At 38.5% G+C, this 16,673-nt stretch overlaps 1 long non-coding RNA gene across 2 annotated transcripts; it reads left to right on the top strand.

The window, feature by feature from the left end:
- Positions 1-9,131: 9,131 nt before the first annotated feature.
- LOC110007355 (uncharacterized) lies at positions 9,132-14,619 on the top strand. Of its 2 annotated transcripts, none has more exons than XR_016052270.1 (4): positions 9,132-9,795; positions 9,909-10,044; positions 10,132-10,306; positions 10,503-10,985. It is a non-coding gene; the product is annotated as an uncharacterized LOC110007355 (long non-coding RNA). The 2 variants fall into 2 exon arrangements; XR_002281093.2 differs by lacking the exon at positions 10,503-10,985 and adding an exon at positions 14,148-14,619 and having other exon boundaries at positions 9,133-9,795.
- The last annotated feature ends 2,054 nt before the right edge of the window (positions 14,620-16,673 follow it).

The raw sequence follows: 16,673 nt of genomic DNA, 5'->3' as shown, positions 1-16,673 counted from the left end.
GAAAACCCGAGACTTGAGACGGCTCTCTCGAGAACCTTGTTAAGAAACAAGGGCAGGTATAGCAACCGGTGAGAGAGGAATTTAATGTGAGCTGGGAAAAACCTCACCTGGGTCCGTGACTCACTTGGGCTGACTCACGTGAGCACCCTCTTAGATCACGATGGAATGCCTCCCAGTCTTACAACTGGTTTGAAATCGCCTCCCTTGACCTATACTCTTCTGTTTTTGTGATCACACACACATGTTTAATTTATAAGACAAGTGGGCAATGGACGCCACCTTGTCTTTCGACAAATGCACACGAGCGTGCGCATTAAAAAGAAGAAAGGGAAGGAGTGAGATGAAGATTGGGGTGATAAAAGGAAAAGGGAGAAATAAATTAGAGGGAAGAGTAGAGAAGAAAAAGAAATTTGATCAAGTGGCTACACTGATACAGTGACTAGACCAGTAAAGTTATTGACTTGGCATGGTAGCAAGATCGGCACAGTAACTCAGACAGACACGGCAGCAATATTACTCGACAACAGAACCAACATCGACCAGTCTGACACGATGCCCAGTCTGTCATGGCAGCAAGACTGGTATGGTAACTTCGATCGTCACGGTGGCAATACTACTCGACGACGAGACTACCATGACAGTGCTAGACTTAGCATATTCCTTAGTCAAATGAGAGGGGAAGAAGAAAGAAGAGAGAGAAGAGAGGAGAAAGAAGAGAGAGGAAAGAAGAAAAGCAGAGAGAGGAAAAGAATAAAAGAGAGGGAAAGAGAGAAGAGGGAGAGAAGAAGAGAGGAGAAAAGAGGAGAAGGGAGAAGAAGAAGAGAAGAAGAGAATAAAAGAGAAGAGGGAAGAAGAAGAAAATAAGAGAATAGAAGAAGAGAGATGAAAAAGAAGATAAGAAGAGAATAGAAGAGAAGAGGGAAGAAGAAGAAAAGAAGAGAATAGGAGAAGAGACAAGAAGAAGAAGAAGAAGAGAAGAAGAGAATAGAGGGGAGAGGGGAGAGAGGAGAGAAACGAAAGGAAGAGAAATGAGAGTGGACATAAGAGAGAATAAGAAATAAGGAAAGGAGAATAGAAGAGAGAGAAGAAAAAGTGAAGAGAAAAAGAAGAAGAGAAGAGAAGAAAGGAGAAGGGAGAAGAGATGAGGAAGAAGGGAAGAGAAGGGTCAAGAAAGAAGAGAGAGAAGAGTGAAGAGGGAAGAGAGAAGAGTGAAAAATGAAGAGAGATAAGATAGAAGAAAGAAGAAAGAGAAGAAAGAAGAGAGAGATGATGAGAGAGAAGATGAAAGAGAAGAGAAGAGAGAAAAGAGAGATGAAAGAACAGAGAGAGAAGAGAGAAAAGAAGAAAGAAGAGAAACATGGACAGCGATGGGTTCCGATGTCCATGACACAGGAGAGAGAAAGGGGAGAGAAGCATAGAAGACGATGAGGTTCCGTCATCCATGACAGAGGCGAGAGAAAGGGGAAAGAAGCATGGATGGCGATGGGGTTCTGCCGTCCATGATAGAACAGAGAGAAAGGGGAAAGAAGCATAAATGACGATAGGGTTCCGCCATCCATGACAGAGGGGAGAAAAAGGGGAAAAGGGAGAAAGAACATGGACAGCGATGGGGTTCCACCGTCCATGACAAAGGAGAGAGAAAGGAGGAAAGAAGCATGGATGGCGATAGGCTCCACAATCCATGACGAGAGAGAGAGAGAAAACATGGATGGCGATAGGCTTCGTCATCCATGACGAGAGAAAGAATGAGAAAACATGAACGGCGATGGGTTCTGCCGTCCATGGCAAGAGGGAGGGAGGCAGGAGAGAGAAAAGGAAAGGCACGCACAGCAATAGGCATCACCGTGTGTGTCAACAATAGGCATCACCATGTGTGTCAGAAAGAACTCAGACACGACTTGGCCCGCCACTTGGGAAAGGGGCCGGTTCAATGGCTTTGTCAGGAAATAGGGGAATAAATGTTACATGTGGTGATGAGCATCACCGTGCATGTCATGAGGGAGGAGGAACTCAGACAGAGGCCCAGCCCTCCACTCGGGTTACTGTGCATATTCCAAGAGATAAGACAAGAAGGAGGATGTCATGCTCGGCAATGGGCATCGCCATGCATGACTAGAAAGGAGAGAGAAAGGAAAGAATAGAGAGAGAGAGAGAGAAGGAAAGATAGAGAAGAGAAAGAGAAACCGAGAAAAGAGGAAAGAAGGAAAGTATAAAGAGAGATCAGGAAAGAGAGAAGAGAAAGAGAGACCGAGAAAAGAGGAAAGAGTGAAAGTAGAGAGAGAGACCAGGAAAGAGAGAAGAGAAAGAAGGGAAAGTAGAGAGAGAAAGAAAGAGAAGATTAGGAAAGAGAGAGAAAGGATTAGGAAAGAGAGGGGATGAGAGAGGTAAGAGATAAGAGCGAAAAAAGGAAAGAAGGGAAAGTGAATCATGTGCAGCGGTACCTACTGTCGTGCATGTTGAGAGAGAAGAGAGAGGCAGAAAGAGGAAGAGAGAAAGAGAGAGAAAGACATGCACTGAGAGAGAGAGAGTGCACTGCAATGCTTACTGTTGTGCATGTTTAAGGTAGAGAAGAGAGACAGAGAAAAGAAGAGAGAGAAAGAAAGAAAGAAGAGGAGAGAGAAAGAAAGAACAAGAGAGTGAAAGAAAGAAGAAGAGAGAGAAAGAAAGAAGAGGAGATAGAAGAGAGGAGGAGAGAGAGAATTACCTTCACTTAAGTGTACCAAAATTTTCTTCTCTCTCCTCTCTCTCTCCTGAACATGGCCCTCAATCTTAAAGCTTAAATCTCAGTTTTATTAATCAAATTGAAGGTCCATTACAATGGGGTATAACGTAGTATATATAGACTTGAGCCCAAAACATGGGTGGATGCCTAAAATCTAACTTAATTGATGATAATTAAAATTTATTTGAATTAAAATAAATTCTAAAAAAGGGTGTAAAATTACGGTTTTGCCCCTGCCCAACAGTACAAAAAATTCCAAAATAGTCCCTGCTCACTCATGGAATGTGTGCGATTTTTCTAGGCCGATTCTAGGTTGCTCCGACTCCCGTTTGACGAAAAGATGATTACTTTCTCATTGGGCTCGACATGACGATCAATTTGATACTAACTTCAAGCCATATATCGTGTTTTTAGGCCACGATCATGCGACCTAAAGTTTGTATAAACCTTCAAAACTTTTGATCGATAATGTGCTCATTTCTTGATGTATTTCTTTGATTTTTTACTGAATTGCACTGAGAATGTAGTCACGATCACGTTGCAATAAACACAGCTTGATTTTGTGCCCGAACAAAGATTTTACCAGCTTAGGTTTTTGCCGAAAGTTGAATTCCTGCAGCGAAAATTTTGCATTAACTTTAACATCTTCATACGTCAAATCTAACTGCTCATCACGTACAGAGTTCGAACCAAGCATAGCCTTGGATCTTACGCAATCAATGCATCTGGTTTCGCGTCGATCGGGTACACGACCACCGTGATATGGCCACTTGAGTAAGTCGTGCTACTGCTGATTTTCCTGCAACCTTTGATCACGAATCATCAACTTCTCTCGAGCCTTTCTCCTTGCTCGGGCGTCGTTATGGGACGTGTCACATATCAAAATGCTCGTCTTGACAAGACAAACACGTTTGCAAAATTTGAGCGCTATCCAACTTGTAACAAAGGAGATATGAGTCCTAAAACTTGTTGTTCATGACTACGAAAACCAGTCTCCTTTAATGGAGAAACTGGTGCAGGAAGGGCGCACGGGAATAGCATAAGGCCTATCTTTTTTCAGTCTTTTGCTCATAACTTTGTCCTGAAACGTCTGTTTAAGCCGAAACTTGCCCCATAAGAATTTTCGATCGTTTCGGATCCAATGGTGGTAGTCCTACAGCCATTTGACGCTCTAAAAATAGGGTTCTAGTTACAGGGTCCGTTTCAGGGTTTTAGAGACTGATTTTTCTGAAATTTTTTCTTTGTCTGCGCTGCCTTAGACATGTTGGATTGCCACGAAACTTCGTAGGTGACCTTTTGAAGTCTTTAGAAACATTCTCACCCTATCTAGGGTAATTTTGAAATTGTCGAAAATTCCACTGTAAGTCAGGGCTTTATTGACCGACTTCTCTTTTATTCCACATCGGGGATCCAAGATGCTAAAAAATGTCTTCAAACAGTTGTAGCAACAATCTTCTCTATTTAAACATTCTGCTGAGCCATGCCATGAAGATTGTAGAGACTCCCATATTTTTTCCCTTTCAAGATTGTCATACAACCTCTATAAATCTTCCATGACCCATTTCCAAAAGTCACTATAAAACCAGAGTCATCTAACTGCCCATTTGAAATAAGATTTTTCTTCAACTCAGGAACATGCATAACATTGCTCAATGTATGCTTTTTTCCATGTAATTGTTTGATAACAACATTTTCAACACCCCAAATTTTGCAAGCTCTATCATCAACAACATAAACCAAGCCACTATCCACATCTGTGTAGCCTAAAAAATATGATCTTTCTAGGCAAATATGAAATGAAGTACCAGAGTCTAAAACCCAAGTATCTGCAATAAACAATGTTATGCATGCAACACTAAAAGTGACCTTATCTTCAACATCTAAAATTGTACTTGCTTTGGCATGGCCATTCCTTGCCCTTGGCCTTTTGTTTATTCTTCATAACATAACAATATTTTTTTTTACGACCAGGTTTCTTACAATACCAGCAAGTAACCTTCTTGCCCTATGACTTGGACCTGCCTCTACTATGCGATTTACCTCTCTTAAATCCATAGGGTTGACCTCTATATTGTGTTCTTCCTCTATCTCCTGCTGCCACTGCTTAATTTGATTCAGCAAGCATTTGTGTGGATGCCTTTCTAGCTTCTTCATTTAACAATGAAGCAACATCATTTAAATTAAATGTGTTACCCATTGTATTAGTCACAAGGTAATCAATGTATCTCAACTAGCAAGCAAAGAACACTACAAAAACAAACATAACACTTCTTCATCCAAATTCACTTTCAAATACCTCAATTGCGCAAAAATTGAATTAAATTCACTCACATGCGATCTAATTGTAGCACCTTCTTTAATTTTTAAAAGAAATATTTTTTTAATCGCATGCACTTTATTTGCACTAGAGAGTTTCTCAAAAGATTGCAAAATCTCTGTAGATATTTTACATTGACAAACATCAAATAAAATTGATGGTGAAATACATGGTCTAATAGCTGCCAAACATTTTCGATCAAGAATATACAATTCTGGATCATCCATTCCATCGGCCATGGCCTCTTTTCCTTGAATTGGCCTATCGAATTCTTTTCCAACAAGATAATCTTCCATTATCATTTTTCATATTGGCCAATTACTTTGATTTAATTTTCAAATTCCATTACCTTTTCCATTTTAAAGAAAATTATAATAAAAAACCATAATCGCAGAAAAAAACCCTTTTTTCACAAACACAATGAAGAACAAACCCTAGGGTCTGATACCAGTTGTTGGGATCGATCGGTGAAATATCAGAAAGGGATTATAATATTCACAACTATTGTGCATTCATATCAATATAAACAAGCAATGGAAACAACACAATATCAAAGTAAGAATATGAAATGAAAAATCCAGCAACATGTAGTCACAAAGCACAAAGATTAAATATGGTGCGGTCACAAATCGTGACCTACATCCATAAGAGAATGACGCGAGACTTTACTTACTGATTTTGGAAGATTACAAGGTGAAATCGAGCACAAAACATCAATTTTCAGTGGCCCTTTCTCATTCTACACAGAGTCCAAAATAGGATACCAAGAACACCCAAAATGGGTTATCTTTGACACTTTCTCTTACTAAAATAGGACACACAGTAAACCCACAATGGAGTTCAAGCCTTTTACTCACTTTCTCTCTCTAAAACAGAGAACACAGTAGCCCTCAAGAGAAAACCCAATTGCAGCTTAATCCGTCTATCTTTTTCTCACTCTTTCTCTCTCTAAACAAAAGGGTTGTAATCATTTTAGTTTCTAAAGTTCCTACAATATCACAACCATTGGATTAGATATAATCTAATGGTCCAAAATAAAAGAAAGATAAAAAAAGAAATAAACAACCACATGTATGATTTGTCTTCACACATATAATATAACCTACCTTTTACCAATCTTGGCCAACCTGAAACCCTAGTTGACCCATAAAATCAAAACATAATATAAACAATATTTTAAAGGGCCATAAAACCCCATAGAAATGTCTAAGAAACCTCTATCTTGACCTAAACCTCACCCCAAAAGTCCCTGGAGGTGGGGGACAGGTGGCGGGATACTGCCACGTATTTGGTACACACAAAGCTCCAGTGCCGCATACACAGTATGCGTCACTGAAGGACAAACCAATCAGATAGAGTTGCCATTCCCTAGTAGCCATTGCATAGCCATTTTCTTATAAAAGGGCCTTTTTTTAGGCTGGTCTGAATACTTTTCATTTAACCCCAACCCTAATTTCACAAAATTGGCCCCTCTACCCCTCTAGATCCTAGGAACCCTAGAGATGACTTGAACCTAGGTCTAGGTTCCCAGGTACCATTGCATCTACAGCAAGATTAACCCACTCATCCTAGTCCCACACAAACCATAAAAATTTCAAAACCTAAGCTAAGGATCATCATAGGCATCTTAGTCCGTCGTGGTCCCTTCTTGCATCGAAGGCCTTACTCTAACGCAAAGAACTCTTATTTTCAAGCGTCTCTGACTCAAGACTCTGAAAGACAACGGGAAAGGTCCCCTCGCACCCACATCTCTAACTTGGGCCTATAACTCCGGCTGTCGCGGGTATGTTGGCCTGGCTCACAAGTTGGCCCACACACTTTTCCTCTTCGTCTGTTGCATTTTTCTTTGTAGTTTAATCATACAATCTTATTATTCTCTTTTGCGGAGCTGTTTCTCAAAAATTCCTACCTAAGTTTCCCTAAATTTTCTGTTTTCTAGTTTTTGAGGTGAAGTTTAGTGTATGCATCCGATGGTCCGTAAGGGGAAAGTCTTGTTCGATTTCCCATAAACGGGCATCTAAGCGGCCATAGCTGGCAAAAGTGAGAGATTTTAGAGAAGTTGTAAACCCTTCCACAAAGTGGACTCATAGTGACCGACACTTCTGAGCACGCGGGGAAGCTGCTGCTAACATACTCAGGCACGTGGGAGCACAGACAAAACACAATCTTCGGGTGCCAAATGGGACTGAAGAGTGCCATGTGAGATTCCAATAATCTTAAAACCTTTCGCTCTTTTTCTTTTCATGAACGTCTTTCGACGAAGTTGACTGTACAAACATAGTAACTATGCTAAAGAAAAATACATATTTGGGCTTGAAATCCCTTTTAGTGCAAATTTAAATCTTAATTTGTTCTAAAAATAAATTTTTACATTTAAATCTCATTAAAAACATGACTTTTTATGGTGAAGCAGTCCGACTTTCCATGAGGAACTCCAACTGGATCCCCATCAGCTCCAAGCCAACTTGGCTAATTTCTTAAAAACTGATACTAAATTTGGCATTCGCTATGAGTGCCCCCCTCATTGCTCCCACATGAATTCTGTGGATTGACACCAGCTTCCATGTGTTCTGCATGATTTTGATGATCCCTTGAGACCATGTGGATGACATGCCTCCATGTCACTTATACTCAAAACTTTTATTTTCAACTTTTCTCAATGTGGGGACCAAAATATGCTTAACCCACTGTGTTGAGTATAAATAGCATTGATGGACATACCCTATCTGCCATTAAAAAACCAGGCTACTTCTTCATCAGTGTCTTAGAATTCTTGTTGTTGGTAGACAACATTTTCATAACTAGCAACACTATGTCGGTTGTTGATGAAACTTATAATTTCTTCCTCGATTTTGTTAATGGTGGCAATGATGACATAGCAATTGATGCAATAATGCATCCCGACGGAGATGATGACGATGATGATGACACAATAGATGTCGCCCCAGCTGCAACCTTAGGGTTTGGGCCTGTGCGTAATTAGCGAATAAGGGTGCTTGAAGGAAGGTACTTGCATTGCTGCCATTTAATATCCATGTGCATGCAGGCAGGATATTTCTGAAGACCTTGTTTTAATACTATATCAATAGAGTTTTACCCATAAATGAACAACTCTAAAATTTTGATGTAATAGTTATCTGTACAATGAGATAAGTAATGGTATTACTTAGTGATTACTTTTCAGATGATACAGCTTTATGAAAGTGGTGATTCTCATGCTGATCCCATTGCCTCTGGCTATACACATTTAATCGTTTACGTCTTTTTGTTTCAAATACTGAAGCTTCGAGAGAATTTTTTACACATGGAAACTGGTGCTGTTTTTGCTTGTTAAATAGCCCAAGTAGAAGAGATGAAAGAGATTATATGGGCTTCCCGTCATGGCTTTTTAACTTAGTAAACCAAACTTGGTGAAGCATCAAAGAGAACTTCAATGATTATATTTTAAAAGACAAAAATGAGATGTTATTTTCAAGCAAATGGAGAACCCGCAATGTTATCATCGCTCAACGCAAGGGTTACAAAGCACAATGAGAGAGAGAGAGAGAGCGAGAGAGAGAGAGAGAGTTGTTTCTCCATGGTATCACGAGGACTAATAGTACAATGGAAAATCCATTTTTTTTAGGGCACGGAAAGGTTTTCCAAGGAAATACCTTTTTTCCAATTTTACCAACATGGAGAACGTATAAAACAGTAGTAAATGAGAAAATATTTTCCCCATTTTCATGGAAGCGGCAACATTTTTTGATAATTCAATGGAGAAGACAATCCCCTACCCCTTTCTTCAATGGAGTTGGTTTTTTTGAAGGTATTAGTGGATGCTGTCAATGGGAATGGAAACCACAACAAGGCGATTAGGGTGTGGGGGTGCTACCACCACAACCCCAAACCCTTTCCCATAGAAGCAGCATTCCCCACAGTTCTTTATATCTCAAATCATTTTCGTACCCGCGTAATTAAAAACTTTGGAGGCTAAACCCTGTAACCCCACCACCTGCCCACCACGCCCCGACCGCACTTTTAACAATGTTTCGCTCTGTATGTGCTCTATGTGTATGTGTATAAGTGTGCGTGTTAGTTATGCAATTTTCTTGGAAGGAAACCAAGGAACTACGATTGATAATAGAGCTCGTATTGAGTATTTGAAGAATTCCATGAGCAGATATGAAGGCACTGGCAGTCGGAAACCAAACGGCTTCACTAATATGGAGGATAGTTCTAAGTATTTCCATTGTTTCGTTTGCCTTTTGTCTTGTACCGTTCGATCAGCCACATGAGTTGTGAAAATTTGAAATTAGTTTTGTACTATCTCTCTACTATGGGTGAATCTTTTTCATTTTAATTTCTTTGTTCATATGGGATATCGAACATCTTAATAGCGATGGATTGGGTGCCTTGGGTGGGACATATTGTGGAATGTAATTTAAACTACTTTTGTAACTAATCACTATTCTATCTCCTAGTTTCTCTCTTAGTTGTGCGGTGGTTTGGGTTAATAGTTATGCACTATTTTCGCTTTCTACGGGTTTATTTTTAGTTATTTTCTAATGGGTAGTTATTGAATTATAGTGGGTTGTCGGTTATCATAAGTACGAGACAAACATCTCATGTACTGGGTAGTTATTGTTATAAATGAGGTAAAGGCTACTTCTCAATCGGTTGGATGAGCCTTCATTTAAAGAGGGGCGCTATAAGCAAATGAGCCAAGCCAGTGAAAGTGTGCAGCATATTTTTGGAGAAAAAAAGTTATTGAAAGGTTGCTTTTTAGTGTCTATTCTGTTGTTATTTTTTTTCTTGGTTGCCTTCTTTCTTTCTCTTTTGTAATAGATTGTGCATTTGGAATCCAACAAGATACAAATTGTGCATCAGAGCCTGTTCACAGAAAGCTGGGAGTGGCATGAAGTGATTCAAGACGGGAAAATGAACAGAAAGAAAATAAAGCAAAGGGAAGTAGCAACAAAGGCAAATACTTGTATGTCCTAAAAAATAGTTTCCATCTTCAAAGGTGAGAATTATCAGTTTTGGAGTACTAAAATGAAAACCATGTCTTCGTATAATGATTTTTGGGAATTAATTGAGAATGGATGTGCAGCCTATGATGATCAAGAAGGAAGGCTTACTACAGCCCAACAAGCGAAGGACACCGTGCTTTTGTTTTACATTTAGTAGGCTGTGGATGAGACCATATGTCTGAGAATAATGGCAGCAGAAAAACATCAAAGGAAGCAAGGGACTTGCTTCGAGAAGAATACTGAGTCCTAAGTCAGGTAAAAACTATTAACTTGCAAATTCTCTATTATAAATTTGAGACTTTGTCAATGAGAAATTCTAAATATATTCAAAAAATTTTCAGAAGGGTCACTTCCATTGTGATCAAATTAGATACTTTGACGTTCAAAAAGTTGTTGAAATTCTTTTAGGAAGCCTTACTGCTACATTTGATCTTCTTGTTGTTGCAACTAGGGAATCCAAAGAGTTAACAACTTTATCTATGAATCATCTAATGGTTCTCGTCAAGCATATGAGATAAGATTGAATAGATCTACAGAAAATCCATTGAACAGACCTGTCAATCAAAACATAATCTAAGACAGGCTCGAGTGAAGGTGGGAAAAGTCGCTCATCAGAAAAAAGGCGTGATGGAAGAGGAGGTGCAAAGCAAAACCTTCTAGGCAAAGGAAGAACTTGATTTAACCAAAGTCATTAGCATTTCATTAGAGGTAATTGTGAACCCCCTCAATGTTCTCATCATTACAAGTGCAAAAATATAGGCCACATTGAAAAATATTGTTGGTACAAAATAGGGATTCTAATTTACCTCAGTCCTGTATTTGTTAATAGATTCGTCATGCTGAAAAAGACTATTTGTGCAAGTGTAATGATCGAGCAAATTTTCACGAACAGAAAATAAATGATGACAAGTTAATGAAAAAAATTTGTTTCTCATATCTTAATGCAAATGTCGTTTGATACCTTGATAGTGGTCTTAGCAATCGTATGACTGGCAATAAAACAATGTTTGTCGAAATCAATGACACTATGAGACAGGTCAAGAAAGAATATGATAATCAAGTTCAAGTTCAAAGGAGTTATCGCTATTAACACGAAGACTATTAAAGAAACTCATTCATGTGCCTGACTTAGTCCAACCTTTGATAAGCTTGGGGCAGTTGATGAAAATTGGGTATTATGCCATTTTTTATGATAATAGGCTCATTTATTATTGAGTGCGAAGATGGCTGAACAAAATTCGACTTAAATTTTCTCCACATACTATCAATATATTTAATATTGAGTCATTTGATGATTCTTGGTTATGGCATAAAAGATGTCGACACTTGAATTTTGGTTGCTTGGATTTATTGCATGTAAAAACAATGGTTATTCGCTAACCAATGCCGAATAATGGTGGAATGATGTGAAGAAAGAAACATCGAATCCCTTTACTTGAGTACGTATGTCTTGCAAATCAAATGAGCCCCTAATGCATGTGTATGTTCATGTTTATGGTCTCATGCACACAATCTCTTTTGGGTGGAAGTAGATGCTATCTCACATTATTTGATGACTTGACTGCCTTACTCAAGAGAAACCTGAAGCTCTTCTCATCTTTCAATAGTATAAGTTTAAGGCCTATGTTAGGAATCAAAGAGGTCACTATCCCCAAAATATTATTTATTGATTGAGGAGGAGAATTCTCATCAAATGAATATGAAGACCTTTATTACCATATGGTGATAAAGTTGGATATTACGAGCACACCTCCTCCCCCCAGCGGCATAAGGTATCCTCCTGTCTGACAATGAAAATACTAGACGGGAGGGCCTATTTTAATTTCAAACGCAAAGAGTTGTCCGGTGTTCATATTACTAGACATCTACCTGCTGTGTTTCTCTGTTGTCCGGTATTTGTATTATCTGACAACTCTCTGGAATCTGCCAAAACCTAGTCCACCCTTTGTTCCCATCATTTCTCTTCTCTCTCTACAACCCAAAGCCCCGTCTCACCACAAAGCAGCCATCTAAAGCCACAACCGCGGACATTTGAGCGCTTAATCAGGTACGTAATTTGCTCTTCTTTAAATTTGCAAAAAATTAGATTAGTAGCGGATTAGGGTTTTTGGGATAGAAAATCCCCAAATTGTCTCAAAAAATTTTACTTGTGCTTTGTTTTCATCTTATTTCTTTTCATGATGGTTTTGTGGTTCAATGGTGGTTATTGGCACATTTTTCATGACAAATAATTTGGGTTTTGGGAATGGGGTTGAGGTCGTGGTGGTAGCACCACTTGAGCTTAAGCTACTGATCTAGGTTTTCATTCCCACTGACGTATTCAAAAACCGCTAATTATTTCTAAAAACAGGTAGGGGCCTGTATTCCCTACTGATTTACCCAAAAAAATAAAAGCATTTGGGTTTTCTGTGGGTTCTCTGTTTTGATTTAATGGCAGTATCATAAAAGGGGTTTTCGATTTTCTTCTACATTGTGCTTGAATGAGTAAATTTCGTTTAGGTAGTAGTAATGAATAGGAGGATTAAAATCAATTTTTTGGGGGTCCTCGAATTTTTCCTTTGTTGTTTGAATCCTCTAATTATATTGCAACTTGCAAGGAACCCTAGTTTTTGTGTCATTTTGAATGTTGCAGGAGATTTTGCATTGCACTTAGCTATAGTTATGCTGAGGATAATGAGAAGTTTCTCATTTGTTGTGCTGATTTCTTATTATCTTCTTGTAAAAACTAGGGATATTTTTCTTCACTTTCCTCATGTTATAGATCATTTAGAGCAAAAGCTCTGTTCATTTCGACTAATGGGATTCCTTTTTAAGGGGATCAACATATAATCTTGTGGAAATCGCTGTTTCTAAATCACCCATCTTGATATCACTTCGTCCTATGCGCATAAATATTTCGAGACTAAATATAGTTTGAAATGACGCGTTTTGACTATATGAATAGAAATTAAAGGGGATCTAAAACCCCCGGTTTCAAGTTCCAACTTCATTTATGTAGCTTTATGGGATCAAAATGTTTCATTTGATGTGTTTTTTATAGAAGCGCGTGTAAAATCCTGCTAGTATGGGTGTTACTACATGTTTGTCATCTCAAGCTGGATCATGGAAGATAGATGCACGTGGTCAACAAATGGATAGTGATGACAAATTTCGTGGTTATCAACTCGTGGATAATTATATAAATTTCGTTACTTGATGAGGATGGGATTCGGTTCAATCAATAGGACTGAGAAATACACGCTACTTTGTGCAATATTTGCGTGATAGAGAGAGGAGATTACATCCACTGTCAGTAAAGAAACCACCCGCTGATACTATTGTTTTCTAACTATAGTACAAGAATTCCGTTAGAGAGAGAAGCTATAAAACTTGGACTTACTTGAAGCCCTATATCAAAGAAGGTGCAGACCATACGAATGATACCCCTGCATTTAGGCATTTAGTTAAGGTATATGGGATCGTGATGCCCTTGGTATTGATTTATTTTCTCTGCGTCTGTATATTTTCTTTTTCTTGAATCATATATAAAGGTTTTAGGGCCCCAATCAATGGTATTCGGCCTAACTTTCGGTCTAACTTTTAGGCTCATATAAATTGTAGCAGAGGTTTAAGCCTCTGGAACTCTTCTGTTACCTGTCGGATATGTAAAGACCTTTATTTCTATGATGTGGAATACATGTACATATTTAGCCCCGAATGTGTTTGCCCTTTCGTTGTCCATTCGAATTCATGATCTTTCTTTAAACATTTTAAATTCATAAGATACATTTTTGGGAGCGACCACCAGCAGATGGGAAAGAGTGGAGAGGTGGGGTAAAAAAAAAAGAAAATTCGGACCAAGAGCTCACCCCCCAAATTTGGGATTGGCGAGACTGGCTTCAGTATTGTCAGACTAGCGAGCCAAACAGGAGTCATGGTTTTCCATCGAAGGAGTATGTAGTGTGGTACGTCCGTCTGTGCTTCCATCCCTAGAATTTATAACCTGAGAACCCTCAGACGAATGGGTATACAGCTCGAGACTATGGTGATATGGTAAGTTTGTATTTAGTTCAAATTTATATCTTATAATTTCATTTTTCCTTCTTTGTCATGGCAGCTTGACTGTAATTGTGGTGTTATACTGGACCAAAGCAGACCATTGAGTAGAAATCATTGACAATGCACTGGTGGTTGAAGACCTCAAGACAAAAGATCGATATTTAAAGGAGATCAAGCGAGAGGTGATCTTGTCTAAAGGTGAGTTGGTTGTGGAAGAATAAGAAGCACATGAGGAGGAATCTAGTGATGACTCCAAAGAAGAGCTTGTATTAACTATTGAACCACAGTTCCAGATGGACAAGTTAAGAGCTCTAAGAGGATGTTATGCACGGTCTCAGGGGACCAGGACTGATGAGAGAGCGTGTCCCACTTTATTAGCCATTGAGGTCAAGAAGCAAAAAAAAAAGCATCCCCCCCAAAAGAGGATGTTGATTTTAAGTTACAATTTTTTGATGTAATTTTGAATACTTTGGATATAGTGGACTATAAATATAAATTTCAATCAAAATTTTGGCTTTAAGATTTCATTAGATTCGGGCAGTTTCAGTTGTGTGTAGTGAAGTTCTATTTCAATTGTATAAATTTTCTTTATAACATTACACACATGAGATTTTCTTGATGATTGGCCCAACTAGAAAATAAATGATGGAAACCTCCATAAAAAATGATGGAACTCCATCAAAAAAATTAAACAAAATGAAATGCACATGTGAAACCTGCCTTATTAGTAGGTCAAATGTGCATGGTTGTGGCTTCAGATGGCCACTGCACAGAGAGAGAGAGAGGGCTCGAAGGTTGGAGAGAGATAGAGAGGAATGAGAGAGTAAGAGAGAGAAGAGAGATGACGGAAAAAGAGAGCTCGCAGGGTTTTGGACATTCCAGAGAGTTATCTGGTACTTCGAACAATGGATAGCAAAGAACTAGAAACTTAAACGATGCAAGTTGTTTGGTAATGCGAATGCCATACAATTATTGGGTGATTGTGGAAAGAATAGCCCTCTTGTCCGATGTTCTCATTGCTGGATAGGAAGGCAACTTAGAAATAAAAAAAAGGCCTTCGGGAGGTGGGGGGTGCTCATGATATATGACAACTTTATTACCATATGATAATAAAAGCCCCCAAATAGTGTCTGTACAAAATTTGCTTAATATTTTATGCTTTACAAAAAATGTAGGAATTCGTCCAAAACTCACAAGAATCTTAACTCCACAACAAAATGGACATGGAGAATGCATGAATTGGATCTGTATGGAGGTTGCAAAGTACGTGTTACAAGAAAAATGACTTCCAAAGACTTTTTCAGCTTAAGTTATTTTAGTTTATTTACTCAACTGACTTCCTACAAAACTAGTTAAAGGATAAACTCCAAATGAAAATTGGTATGGGAGAAAATGGAATGTAAGTCACCTAAAGATGTGTAGTTCCGTAACCCATGCTCATTTTCCTTATGAAAAGAGGAAAAAAATCAGATGATTACATTTTTGTTGGCTCTAGTGATGAAAGAAAATGCTATAAACATTATAATTTTGCTAAAAATGAGATAATTATATATCAAATTGCTATTTTTAATGAGAATGATGCTTGGAATAAGGAAAGAGGTCTACAAAAACATCCTTTACTTATAGAAGAGGAAGAGGAATCTCTAGGCGCATCAGCAAGCCCATCTACATCTCAAACATAATTCTTAGAGTCACCTGCAAAGAGGGCAAGTCTTATTGATGTTTATTAATCATTGGAGCCTACTTGTTTTGAAGAAATAGTGGGTTGATGCAATAAAGGAGGAAATGAGTGCAACTAAAAGGAACAAAACGATGAAGATTAGTAGACCTATCCTATGGAACTGAAGCTATTAGACTCAAGGGCGTTTACTAATGCAAATTCAATTTCAATAGATACCCCACAGGACATGCACAACCCAGGTACTGATTTCTATGAAAGGATTTCTCTAAAACGTATTCACCCATTGTTATGATTTATACCATGAGATTAGTCTTAGCATTGGATGCTGAAAAAGGATGGAAGGTTTTTCAAGTTGATTTCAACTTCCCATTTTTTATTGGAAATTTACCAGATGATTTCTATTAGAGTAGCTCCCAGGATTTGAAGTCCAAGGGAAGGAACATAAAGTCTACAAATTGGAGAGAGCTTTGTACGGACTTAAGCAGGCTCCAAGAACATGGTATAGAAAAATTGTCAAGTATCCTTGACCACAATCTCAATAAAAGTGTGAGTGAACCAATCCTCTATGTGAAATTCTAAGGTATGGATAAAATTCTCATTACTTGCCTATATGTTGGTAAAAAGGTGGATGCTTGTAAAGATCTCCAGAATACTGGAAGCCCACTACAAGCATCCGTTATGATAGAATAAGTTCTCCTTCCATGATAACTTGCCTCCCGTCGCTGACCTATATAATTATATCATCGTGGACTTCACATGTGTACATGATATCGAGACTCTCCTGCATAATTTTAAGAAAGACGGTCAGAAATTTTTTATGTTTGAGGAGATCTAGGATTTCTTGAACCTATGGCATTCCCATCAATAGTGACATAAAGCTAGCCAATCTTGAACTGGAGCCCC

The sequence above is a fragment of the Amborella trichopoda genome, chromosome 3, assembly GCF_054954075.1.
Source record: "Amborella trichopoda isolate Santa Cruz 75 chromosome 3, AtrichopodaSantaCruz75HAP2 v2.0, whole genome shotgun sequence".
Classification (NCBI taxonomy): domain Eukaryota; kingdom Viridiplantae; phylum Streptophyta; class Magnoliopsida; order Amborellales; family Amborellaceae; genus Amborella; species Amborella trichopoda.
The sequence above is the reverse complement of the archived record's forward strand: the minus strand, read 5'-3'. Positions and strand labels throughout refer to the sequence as shown.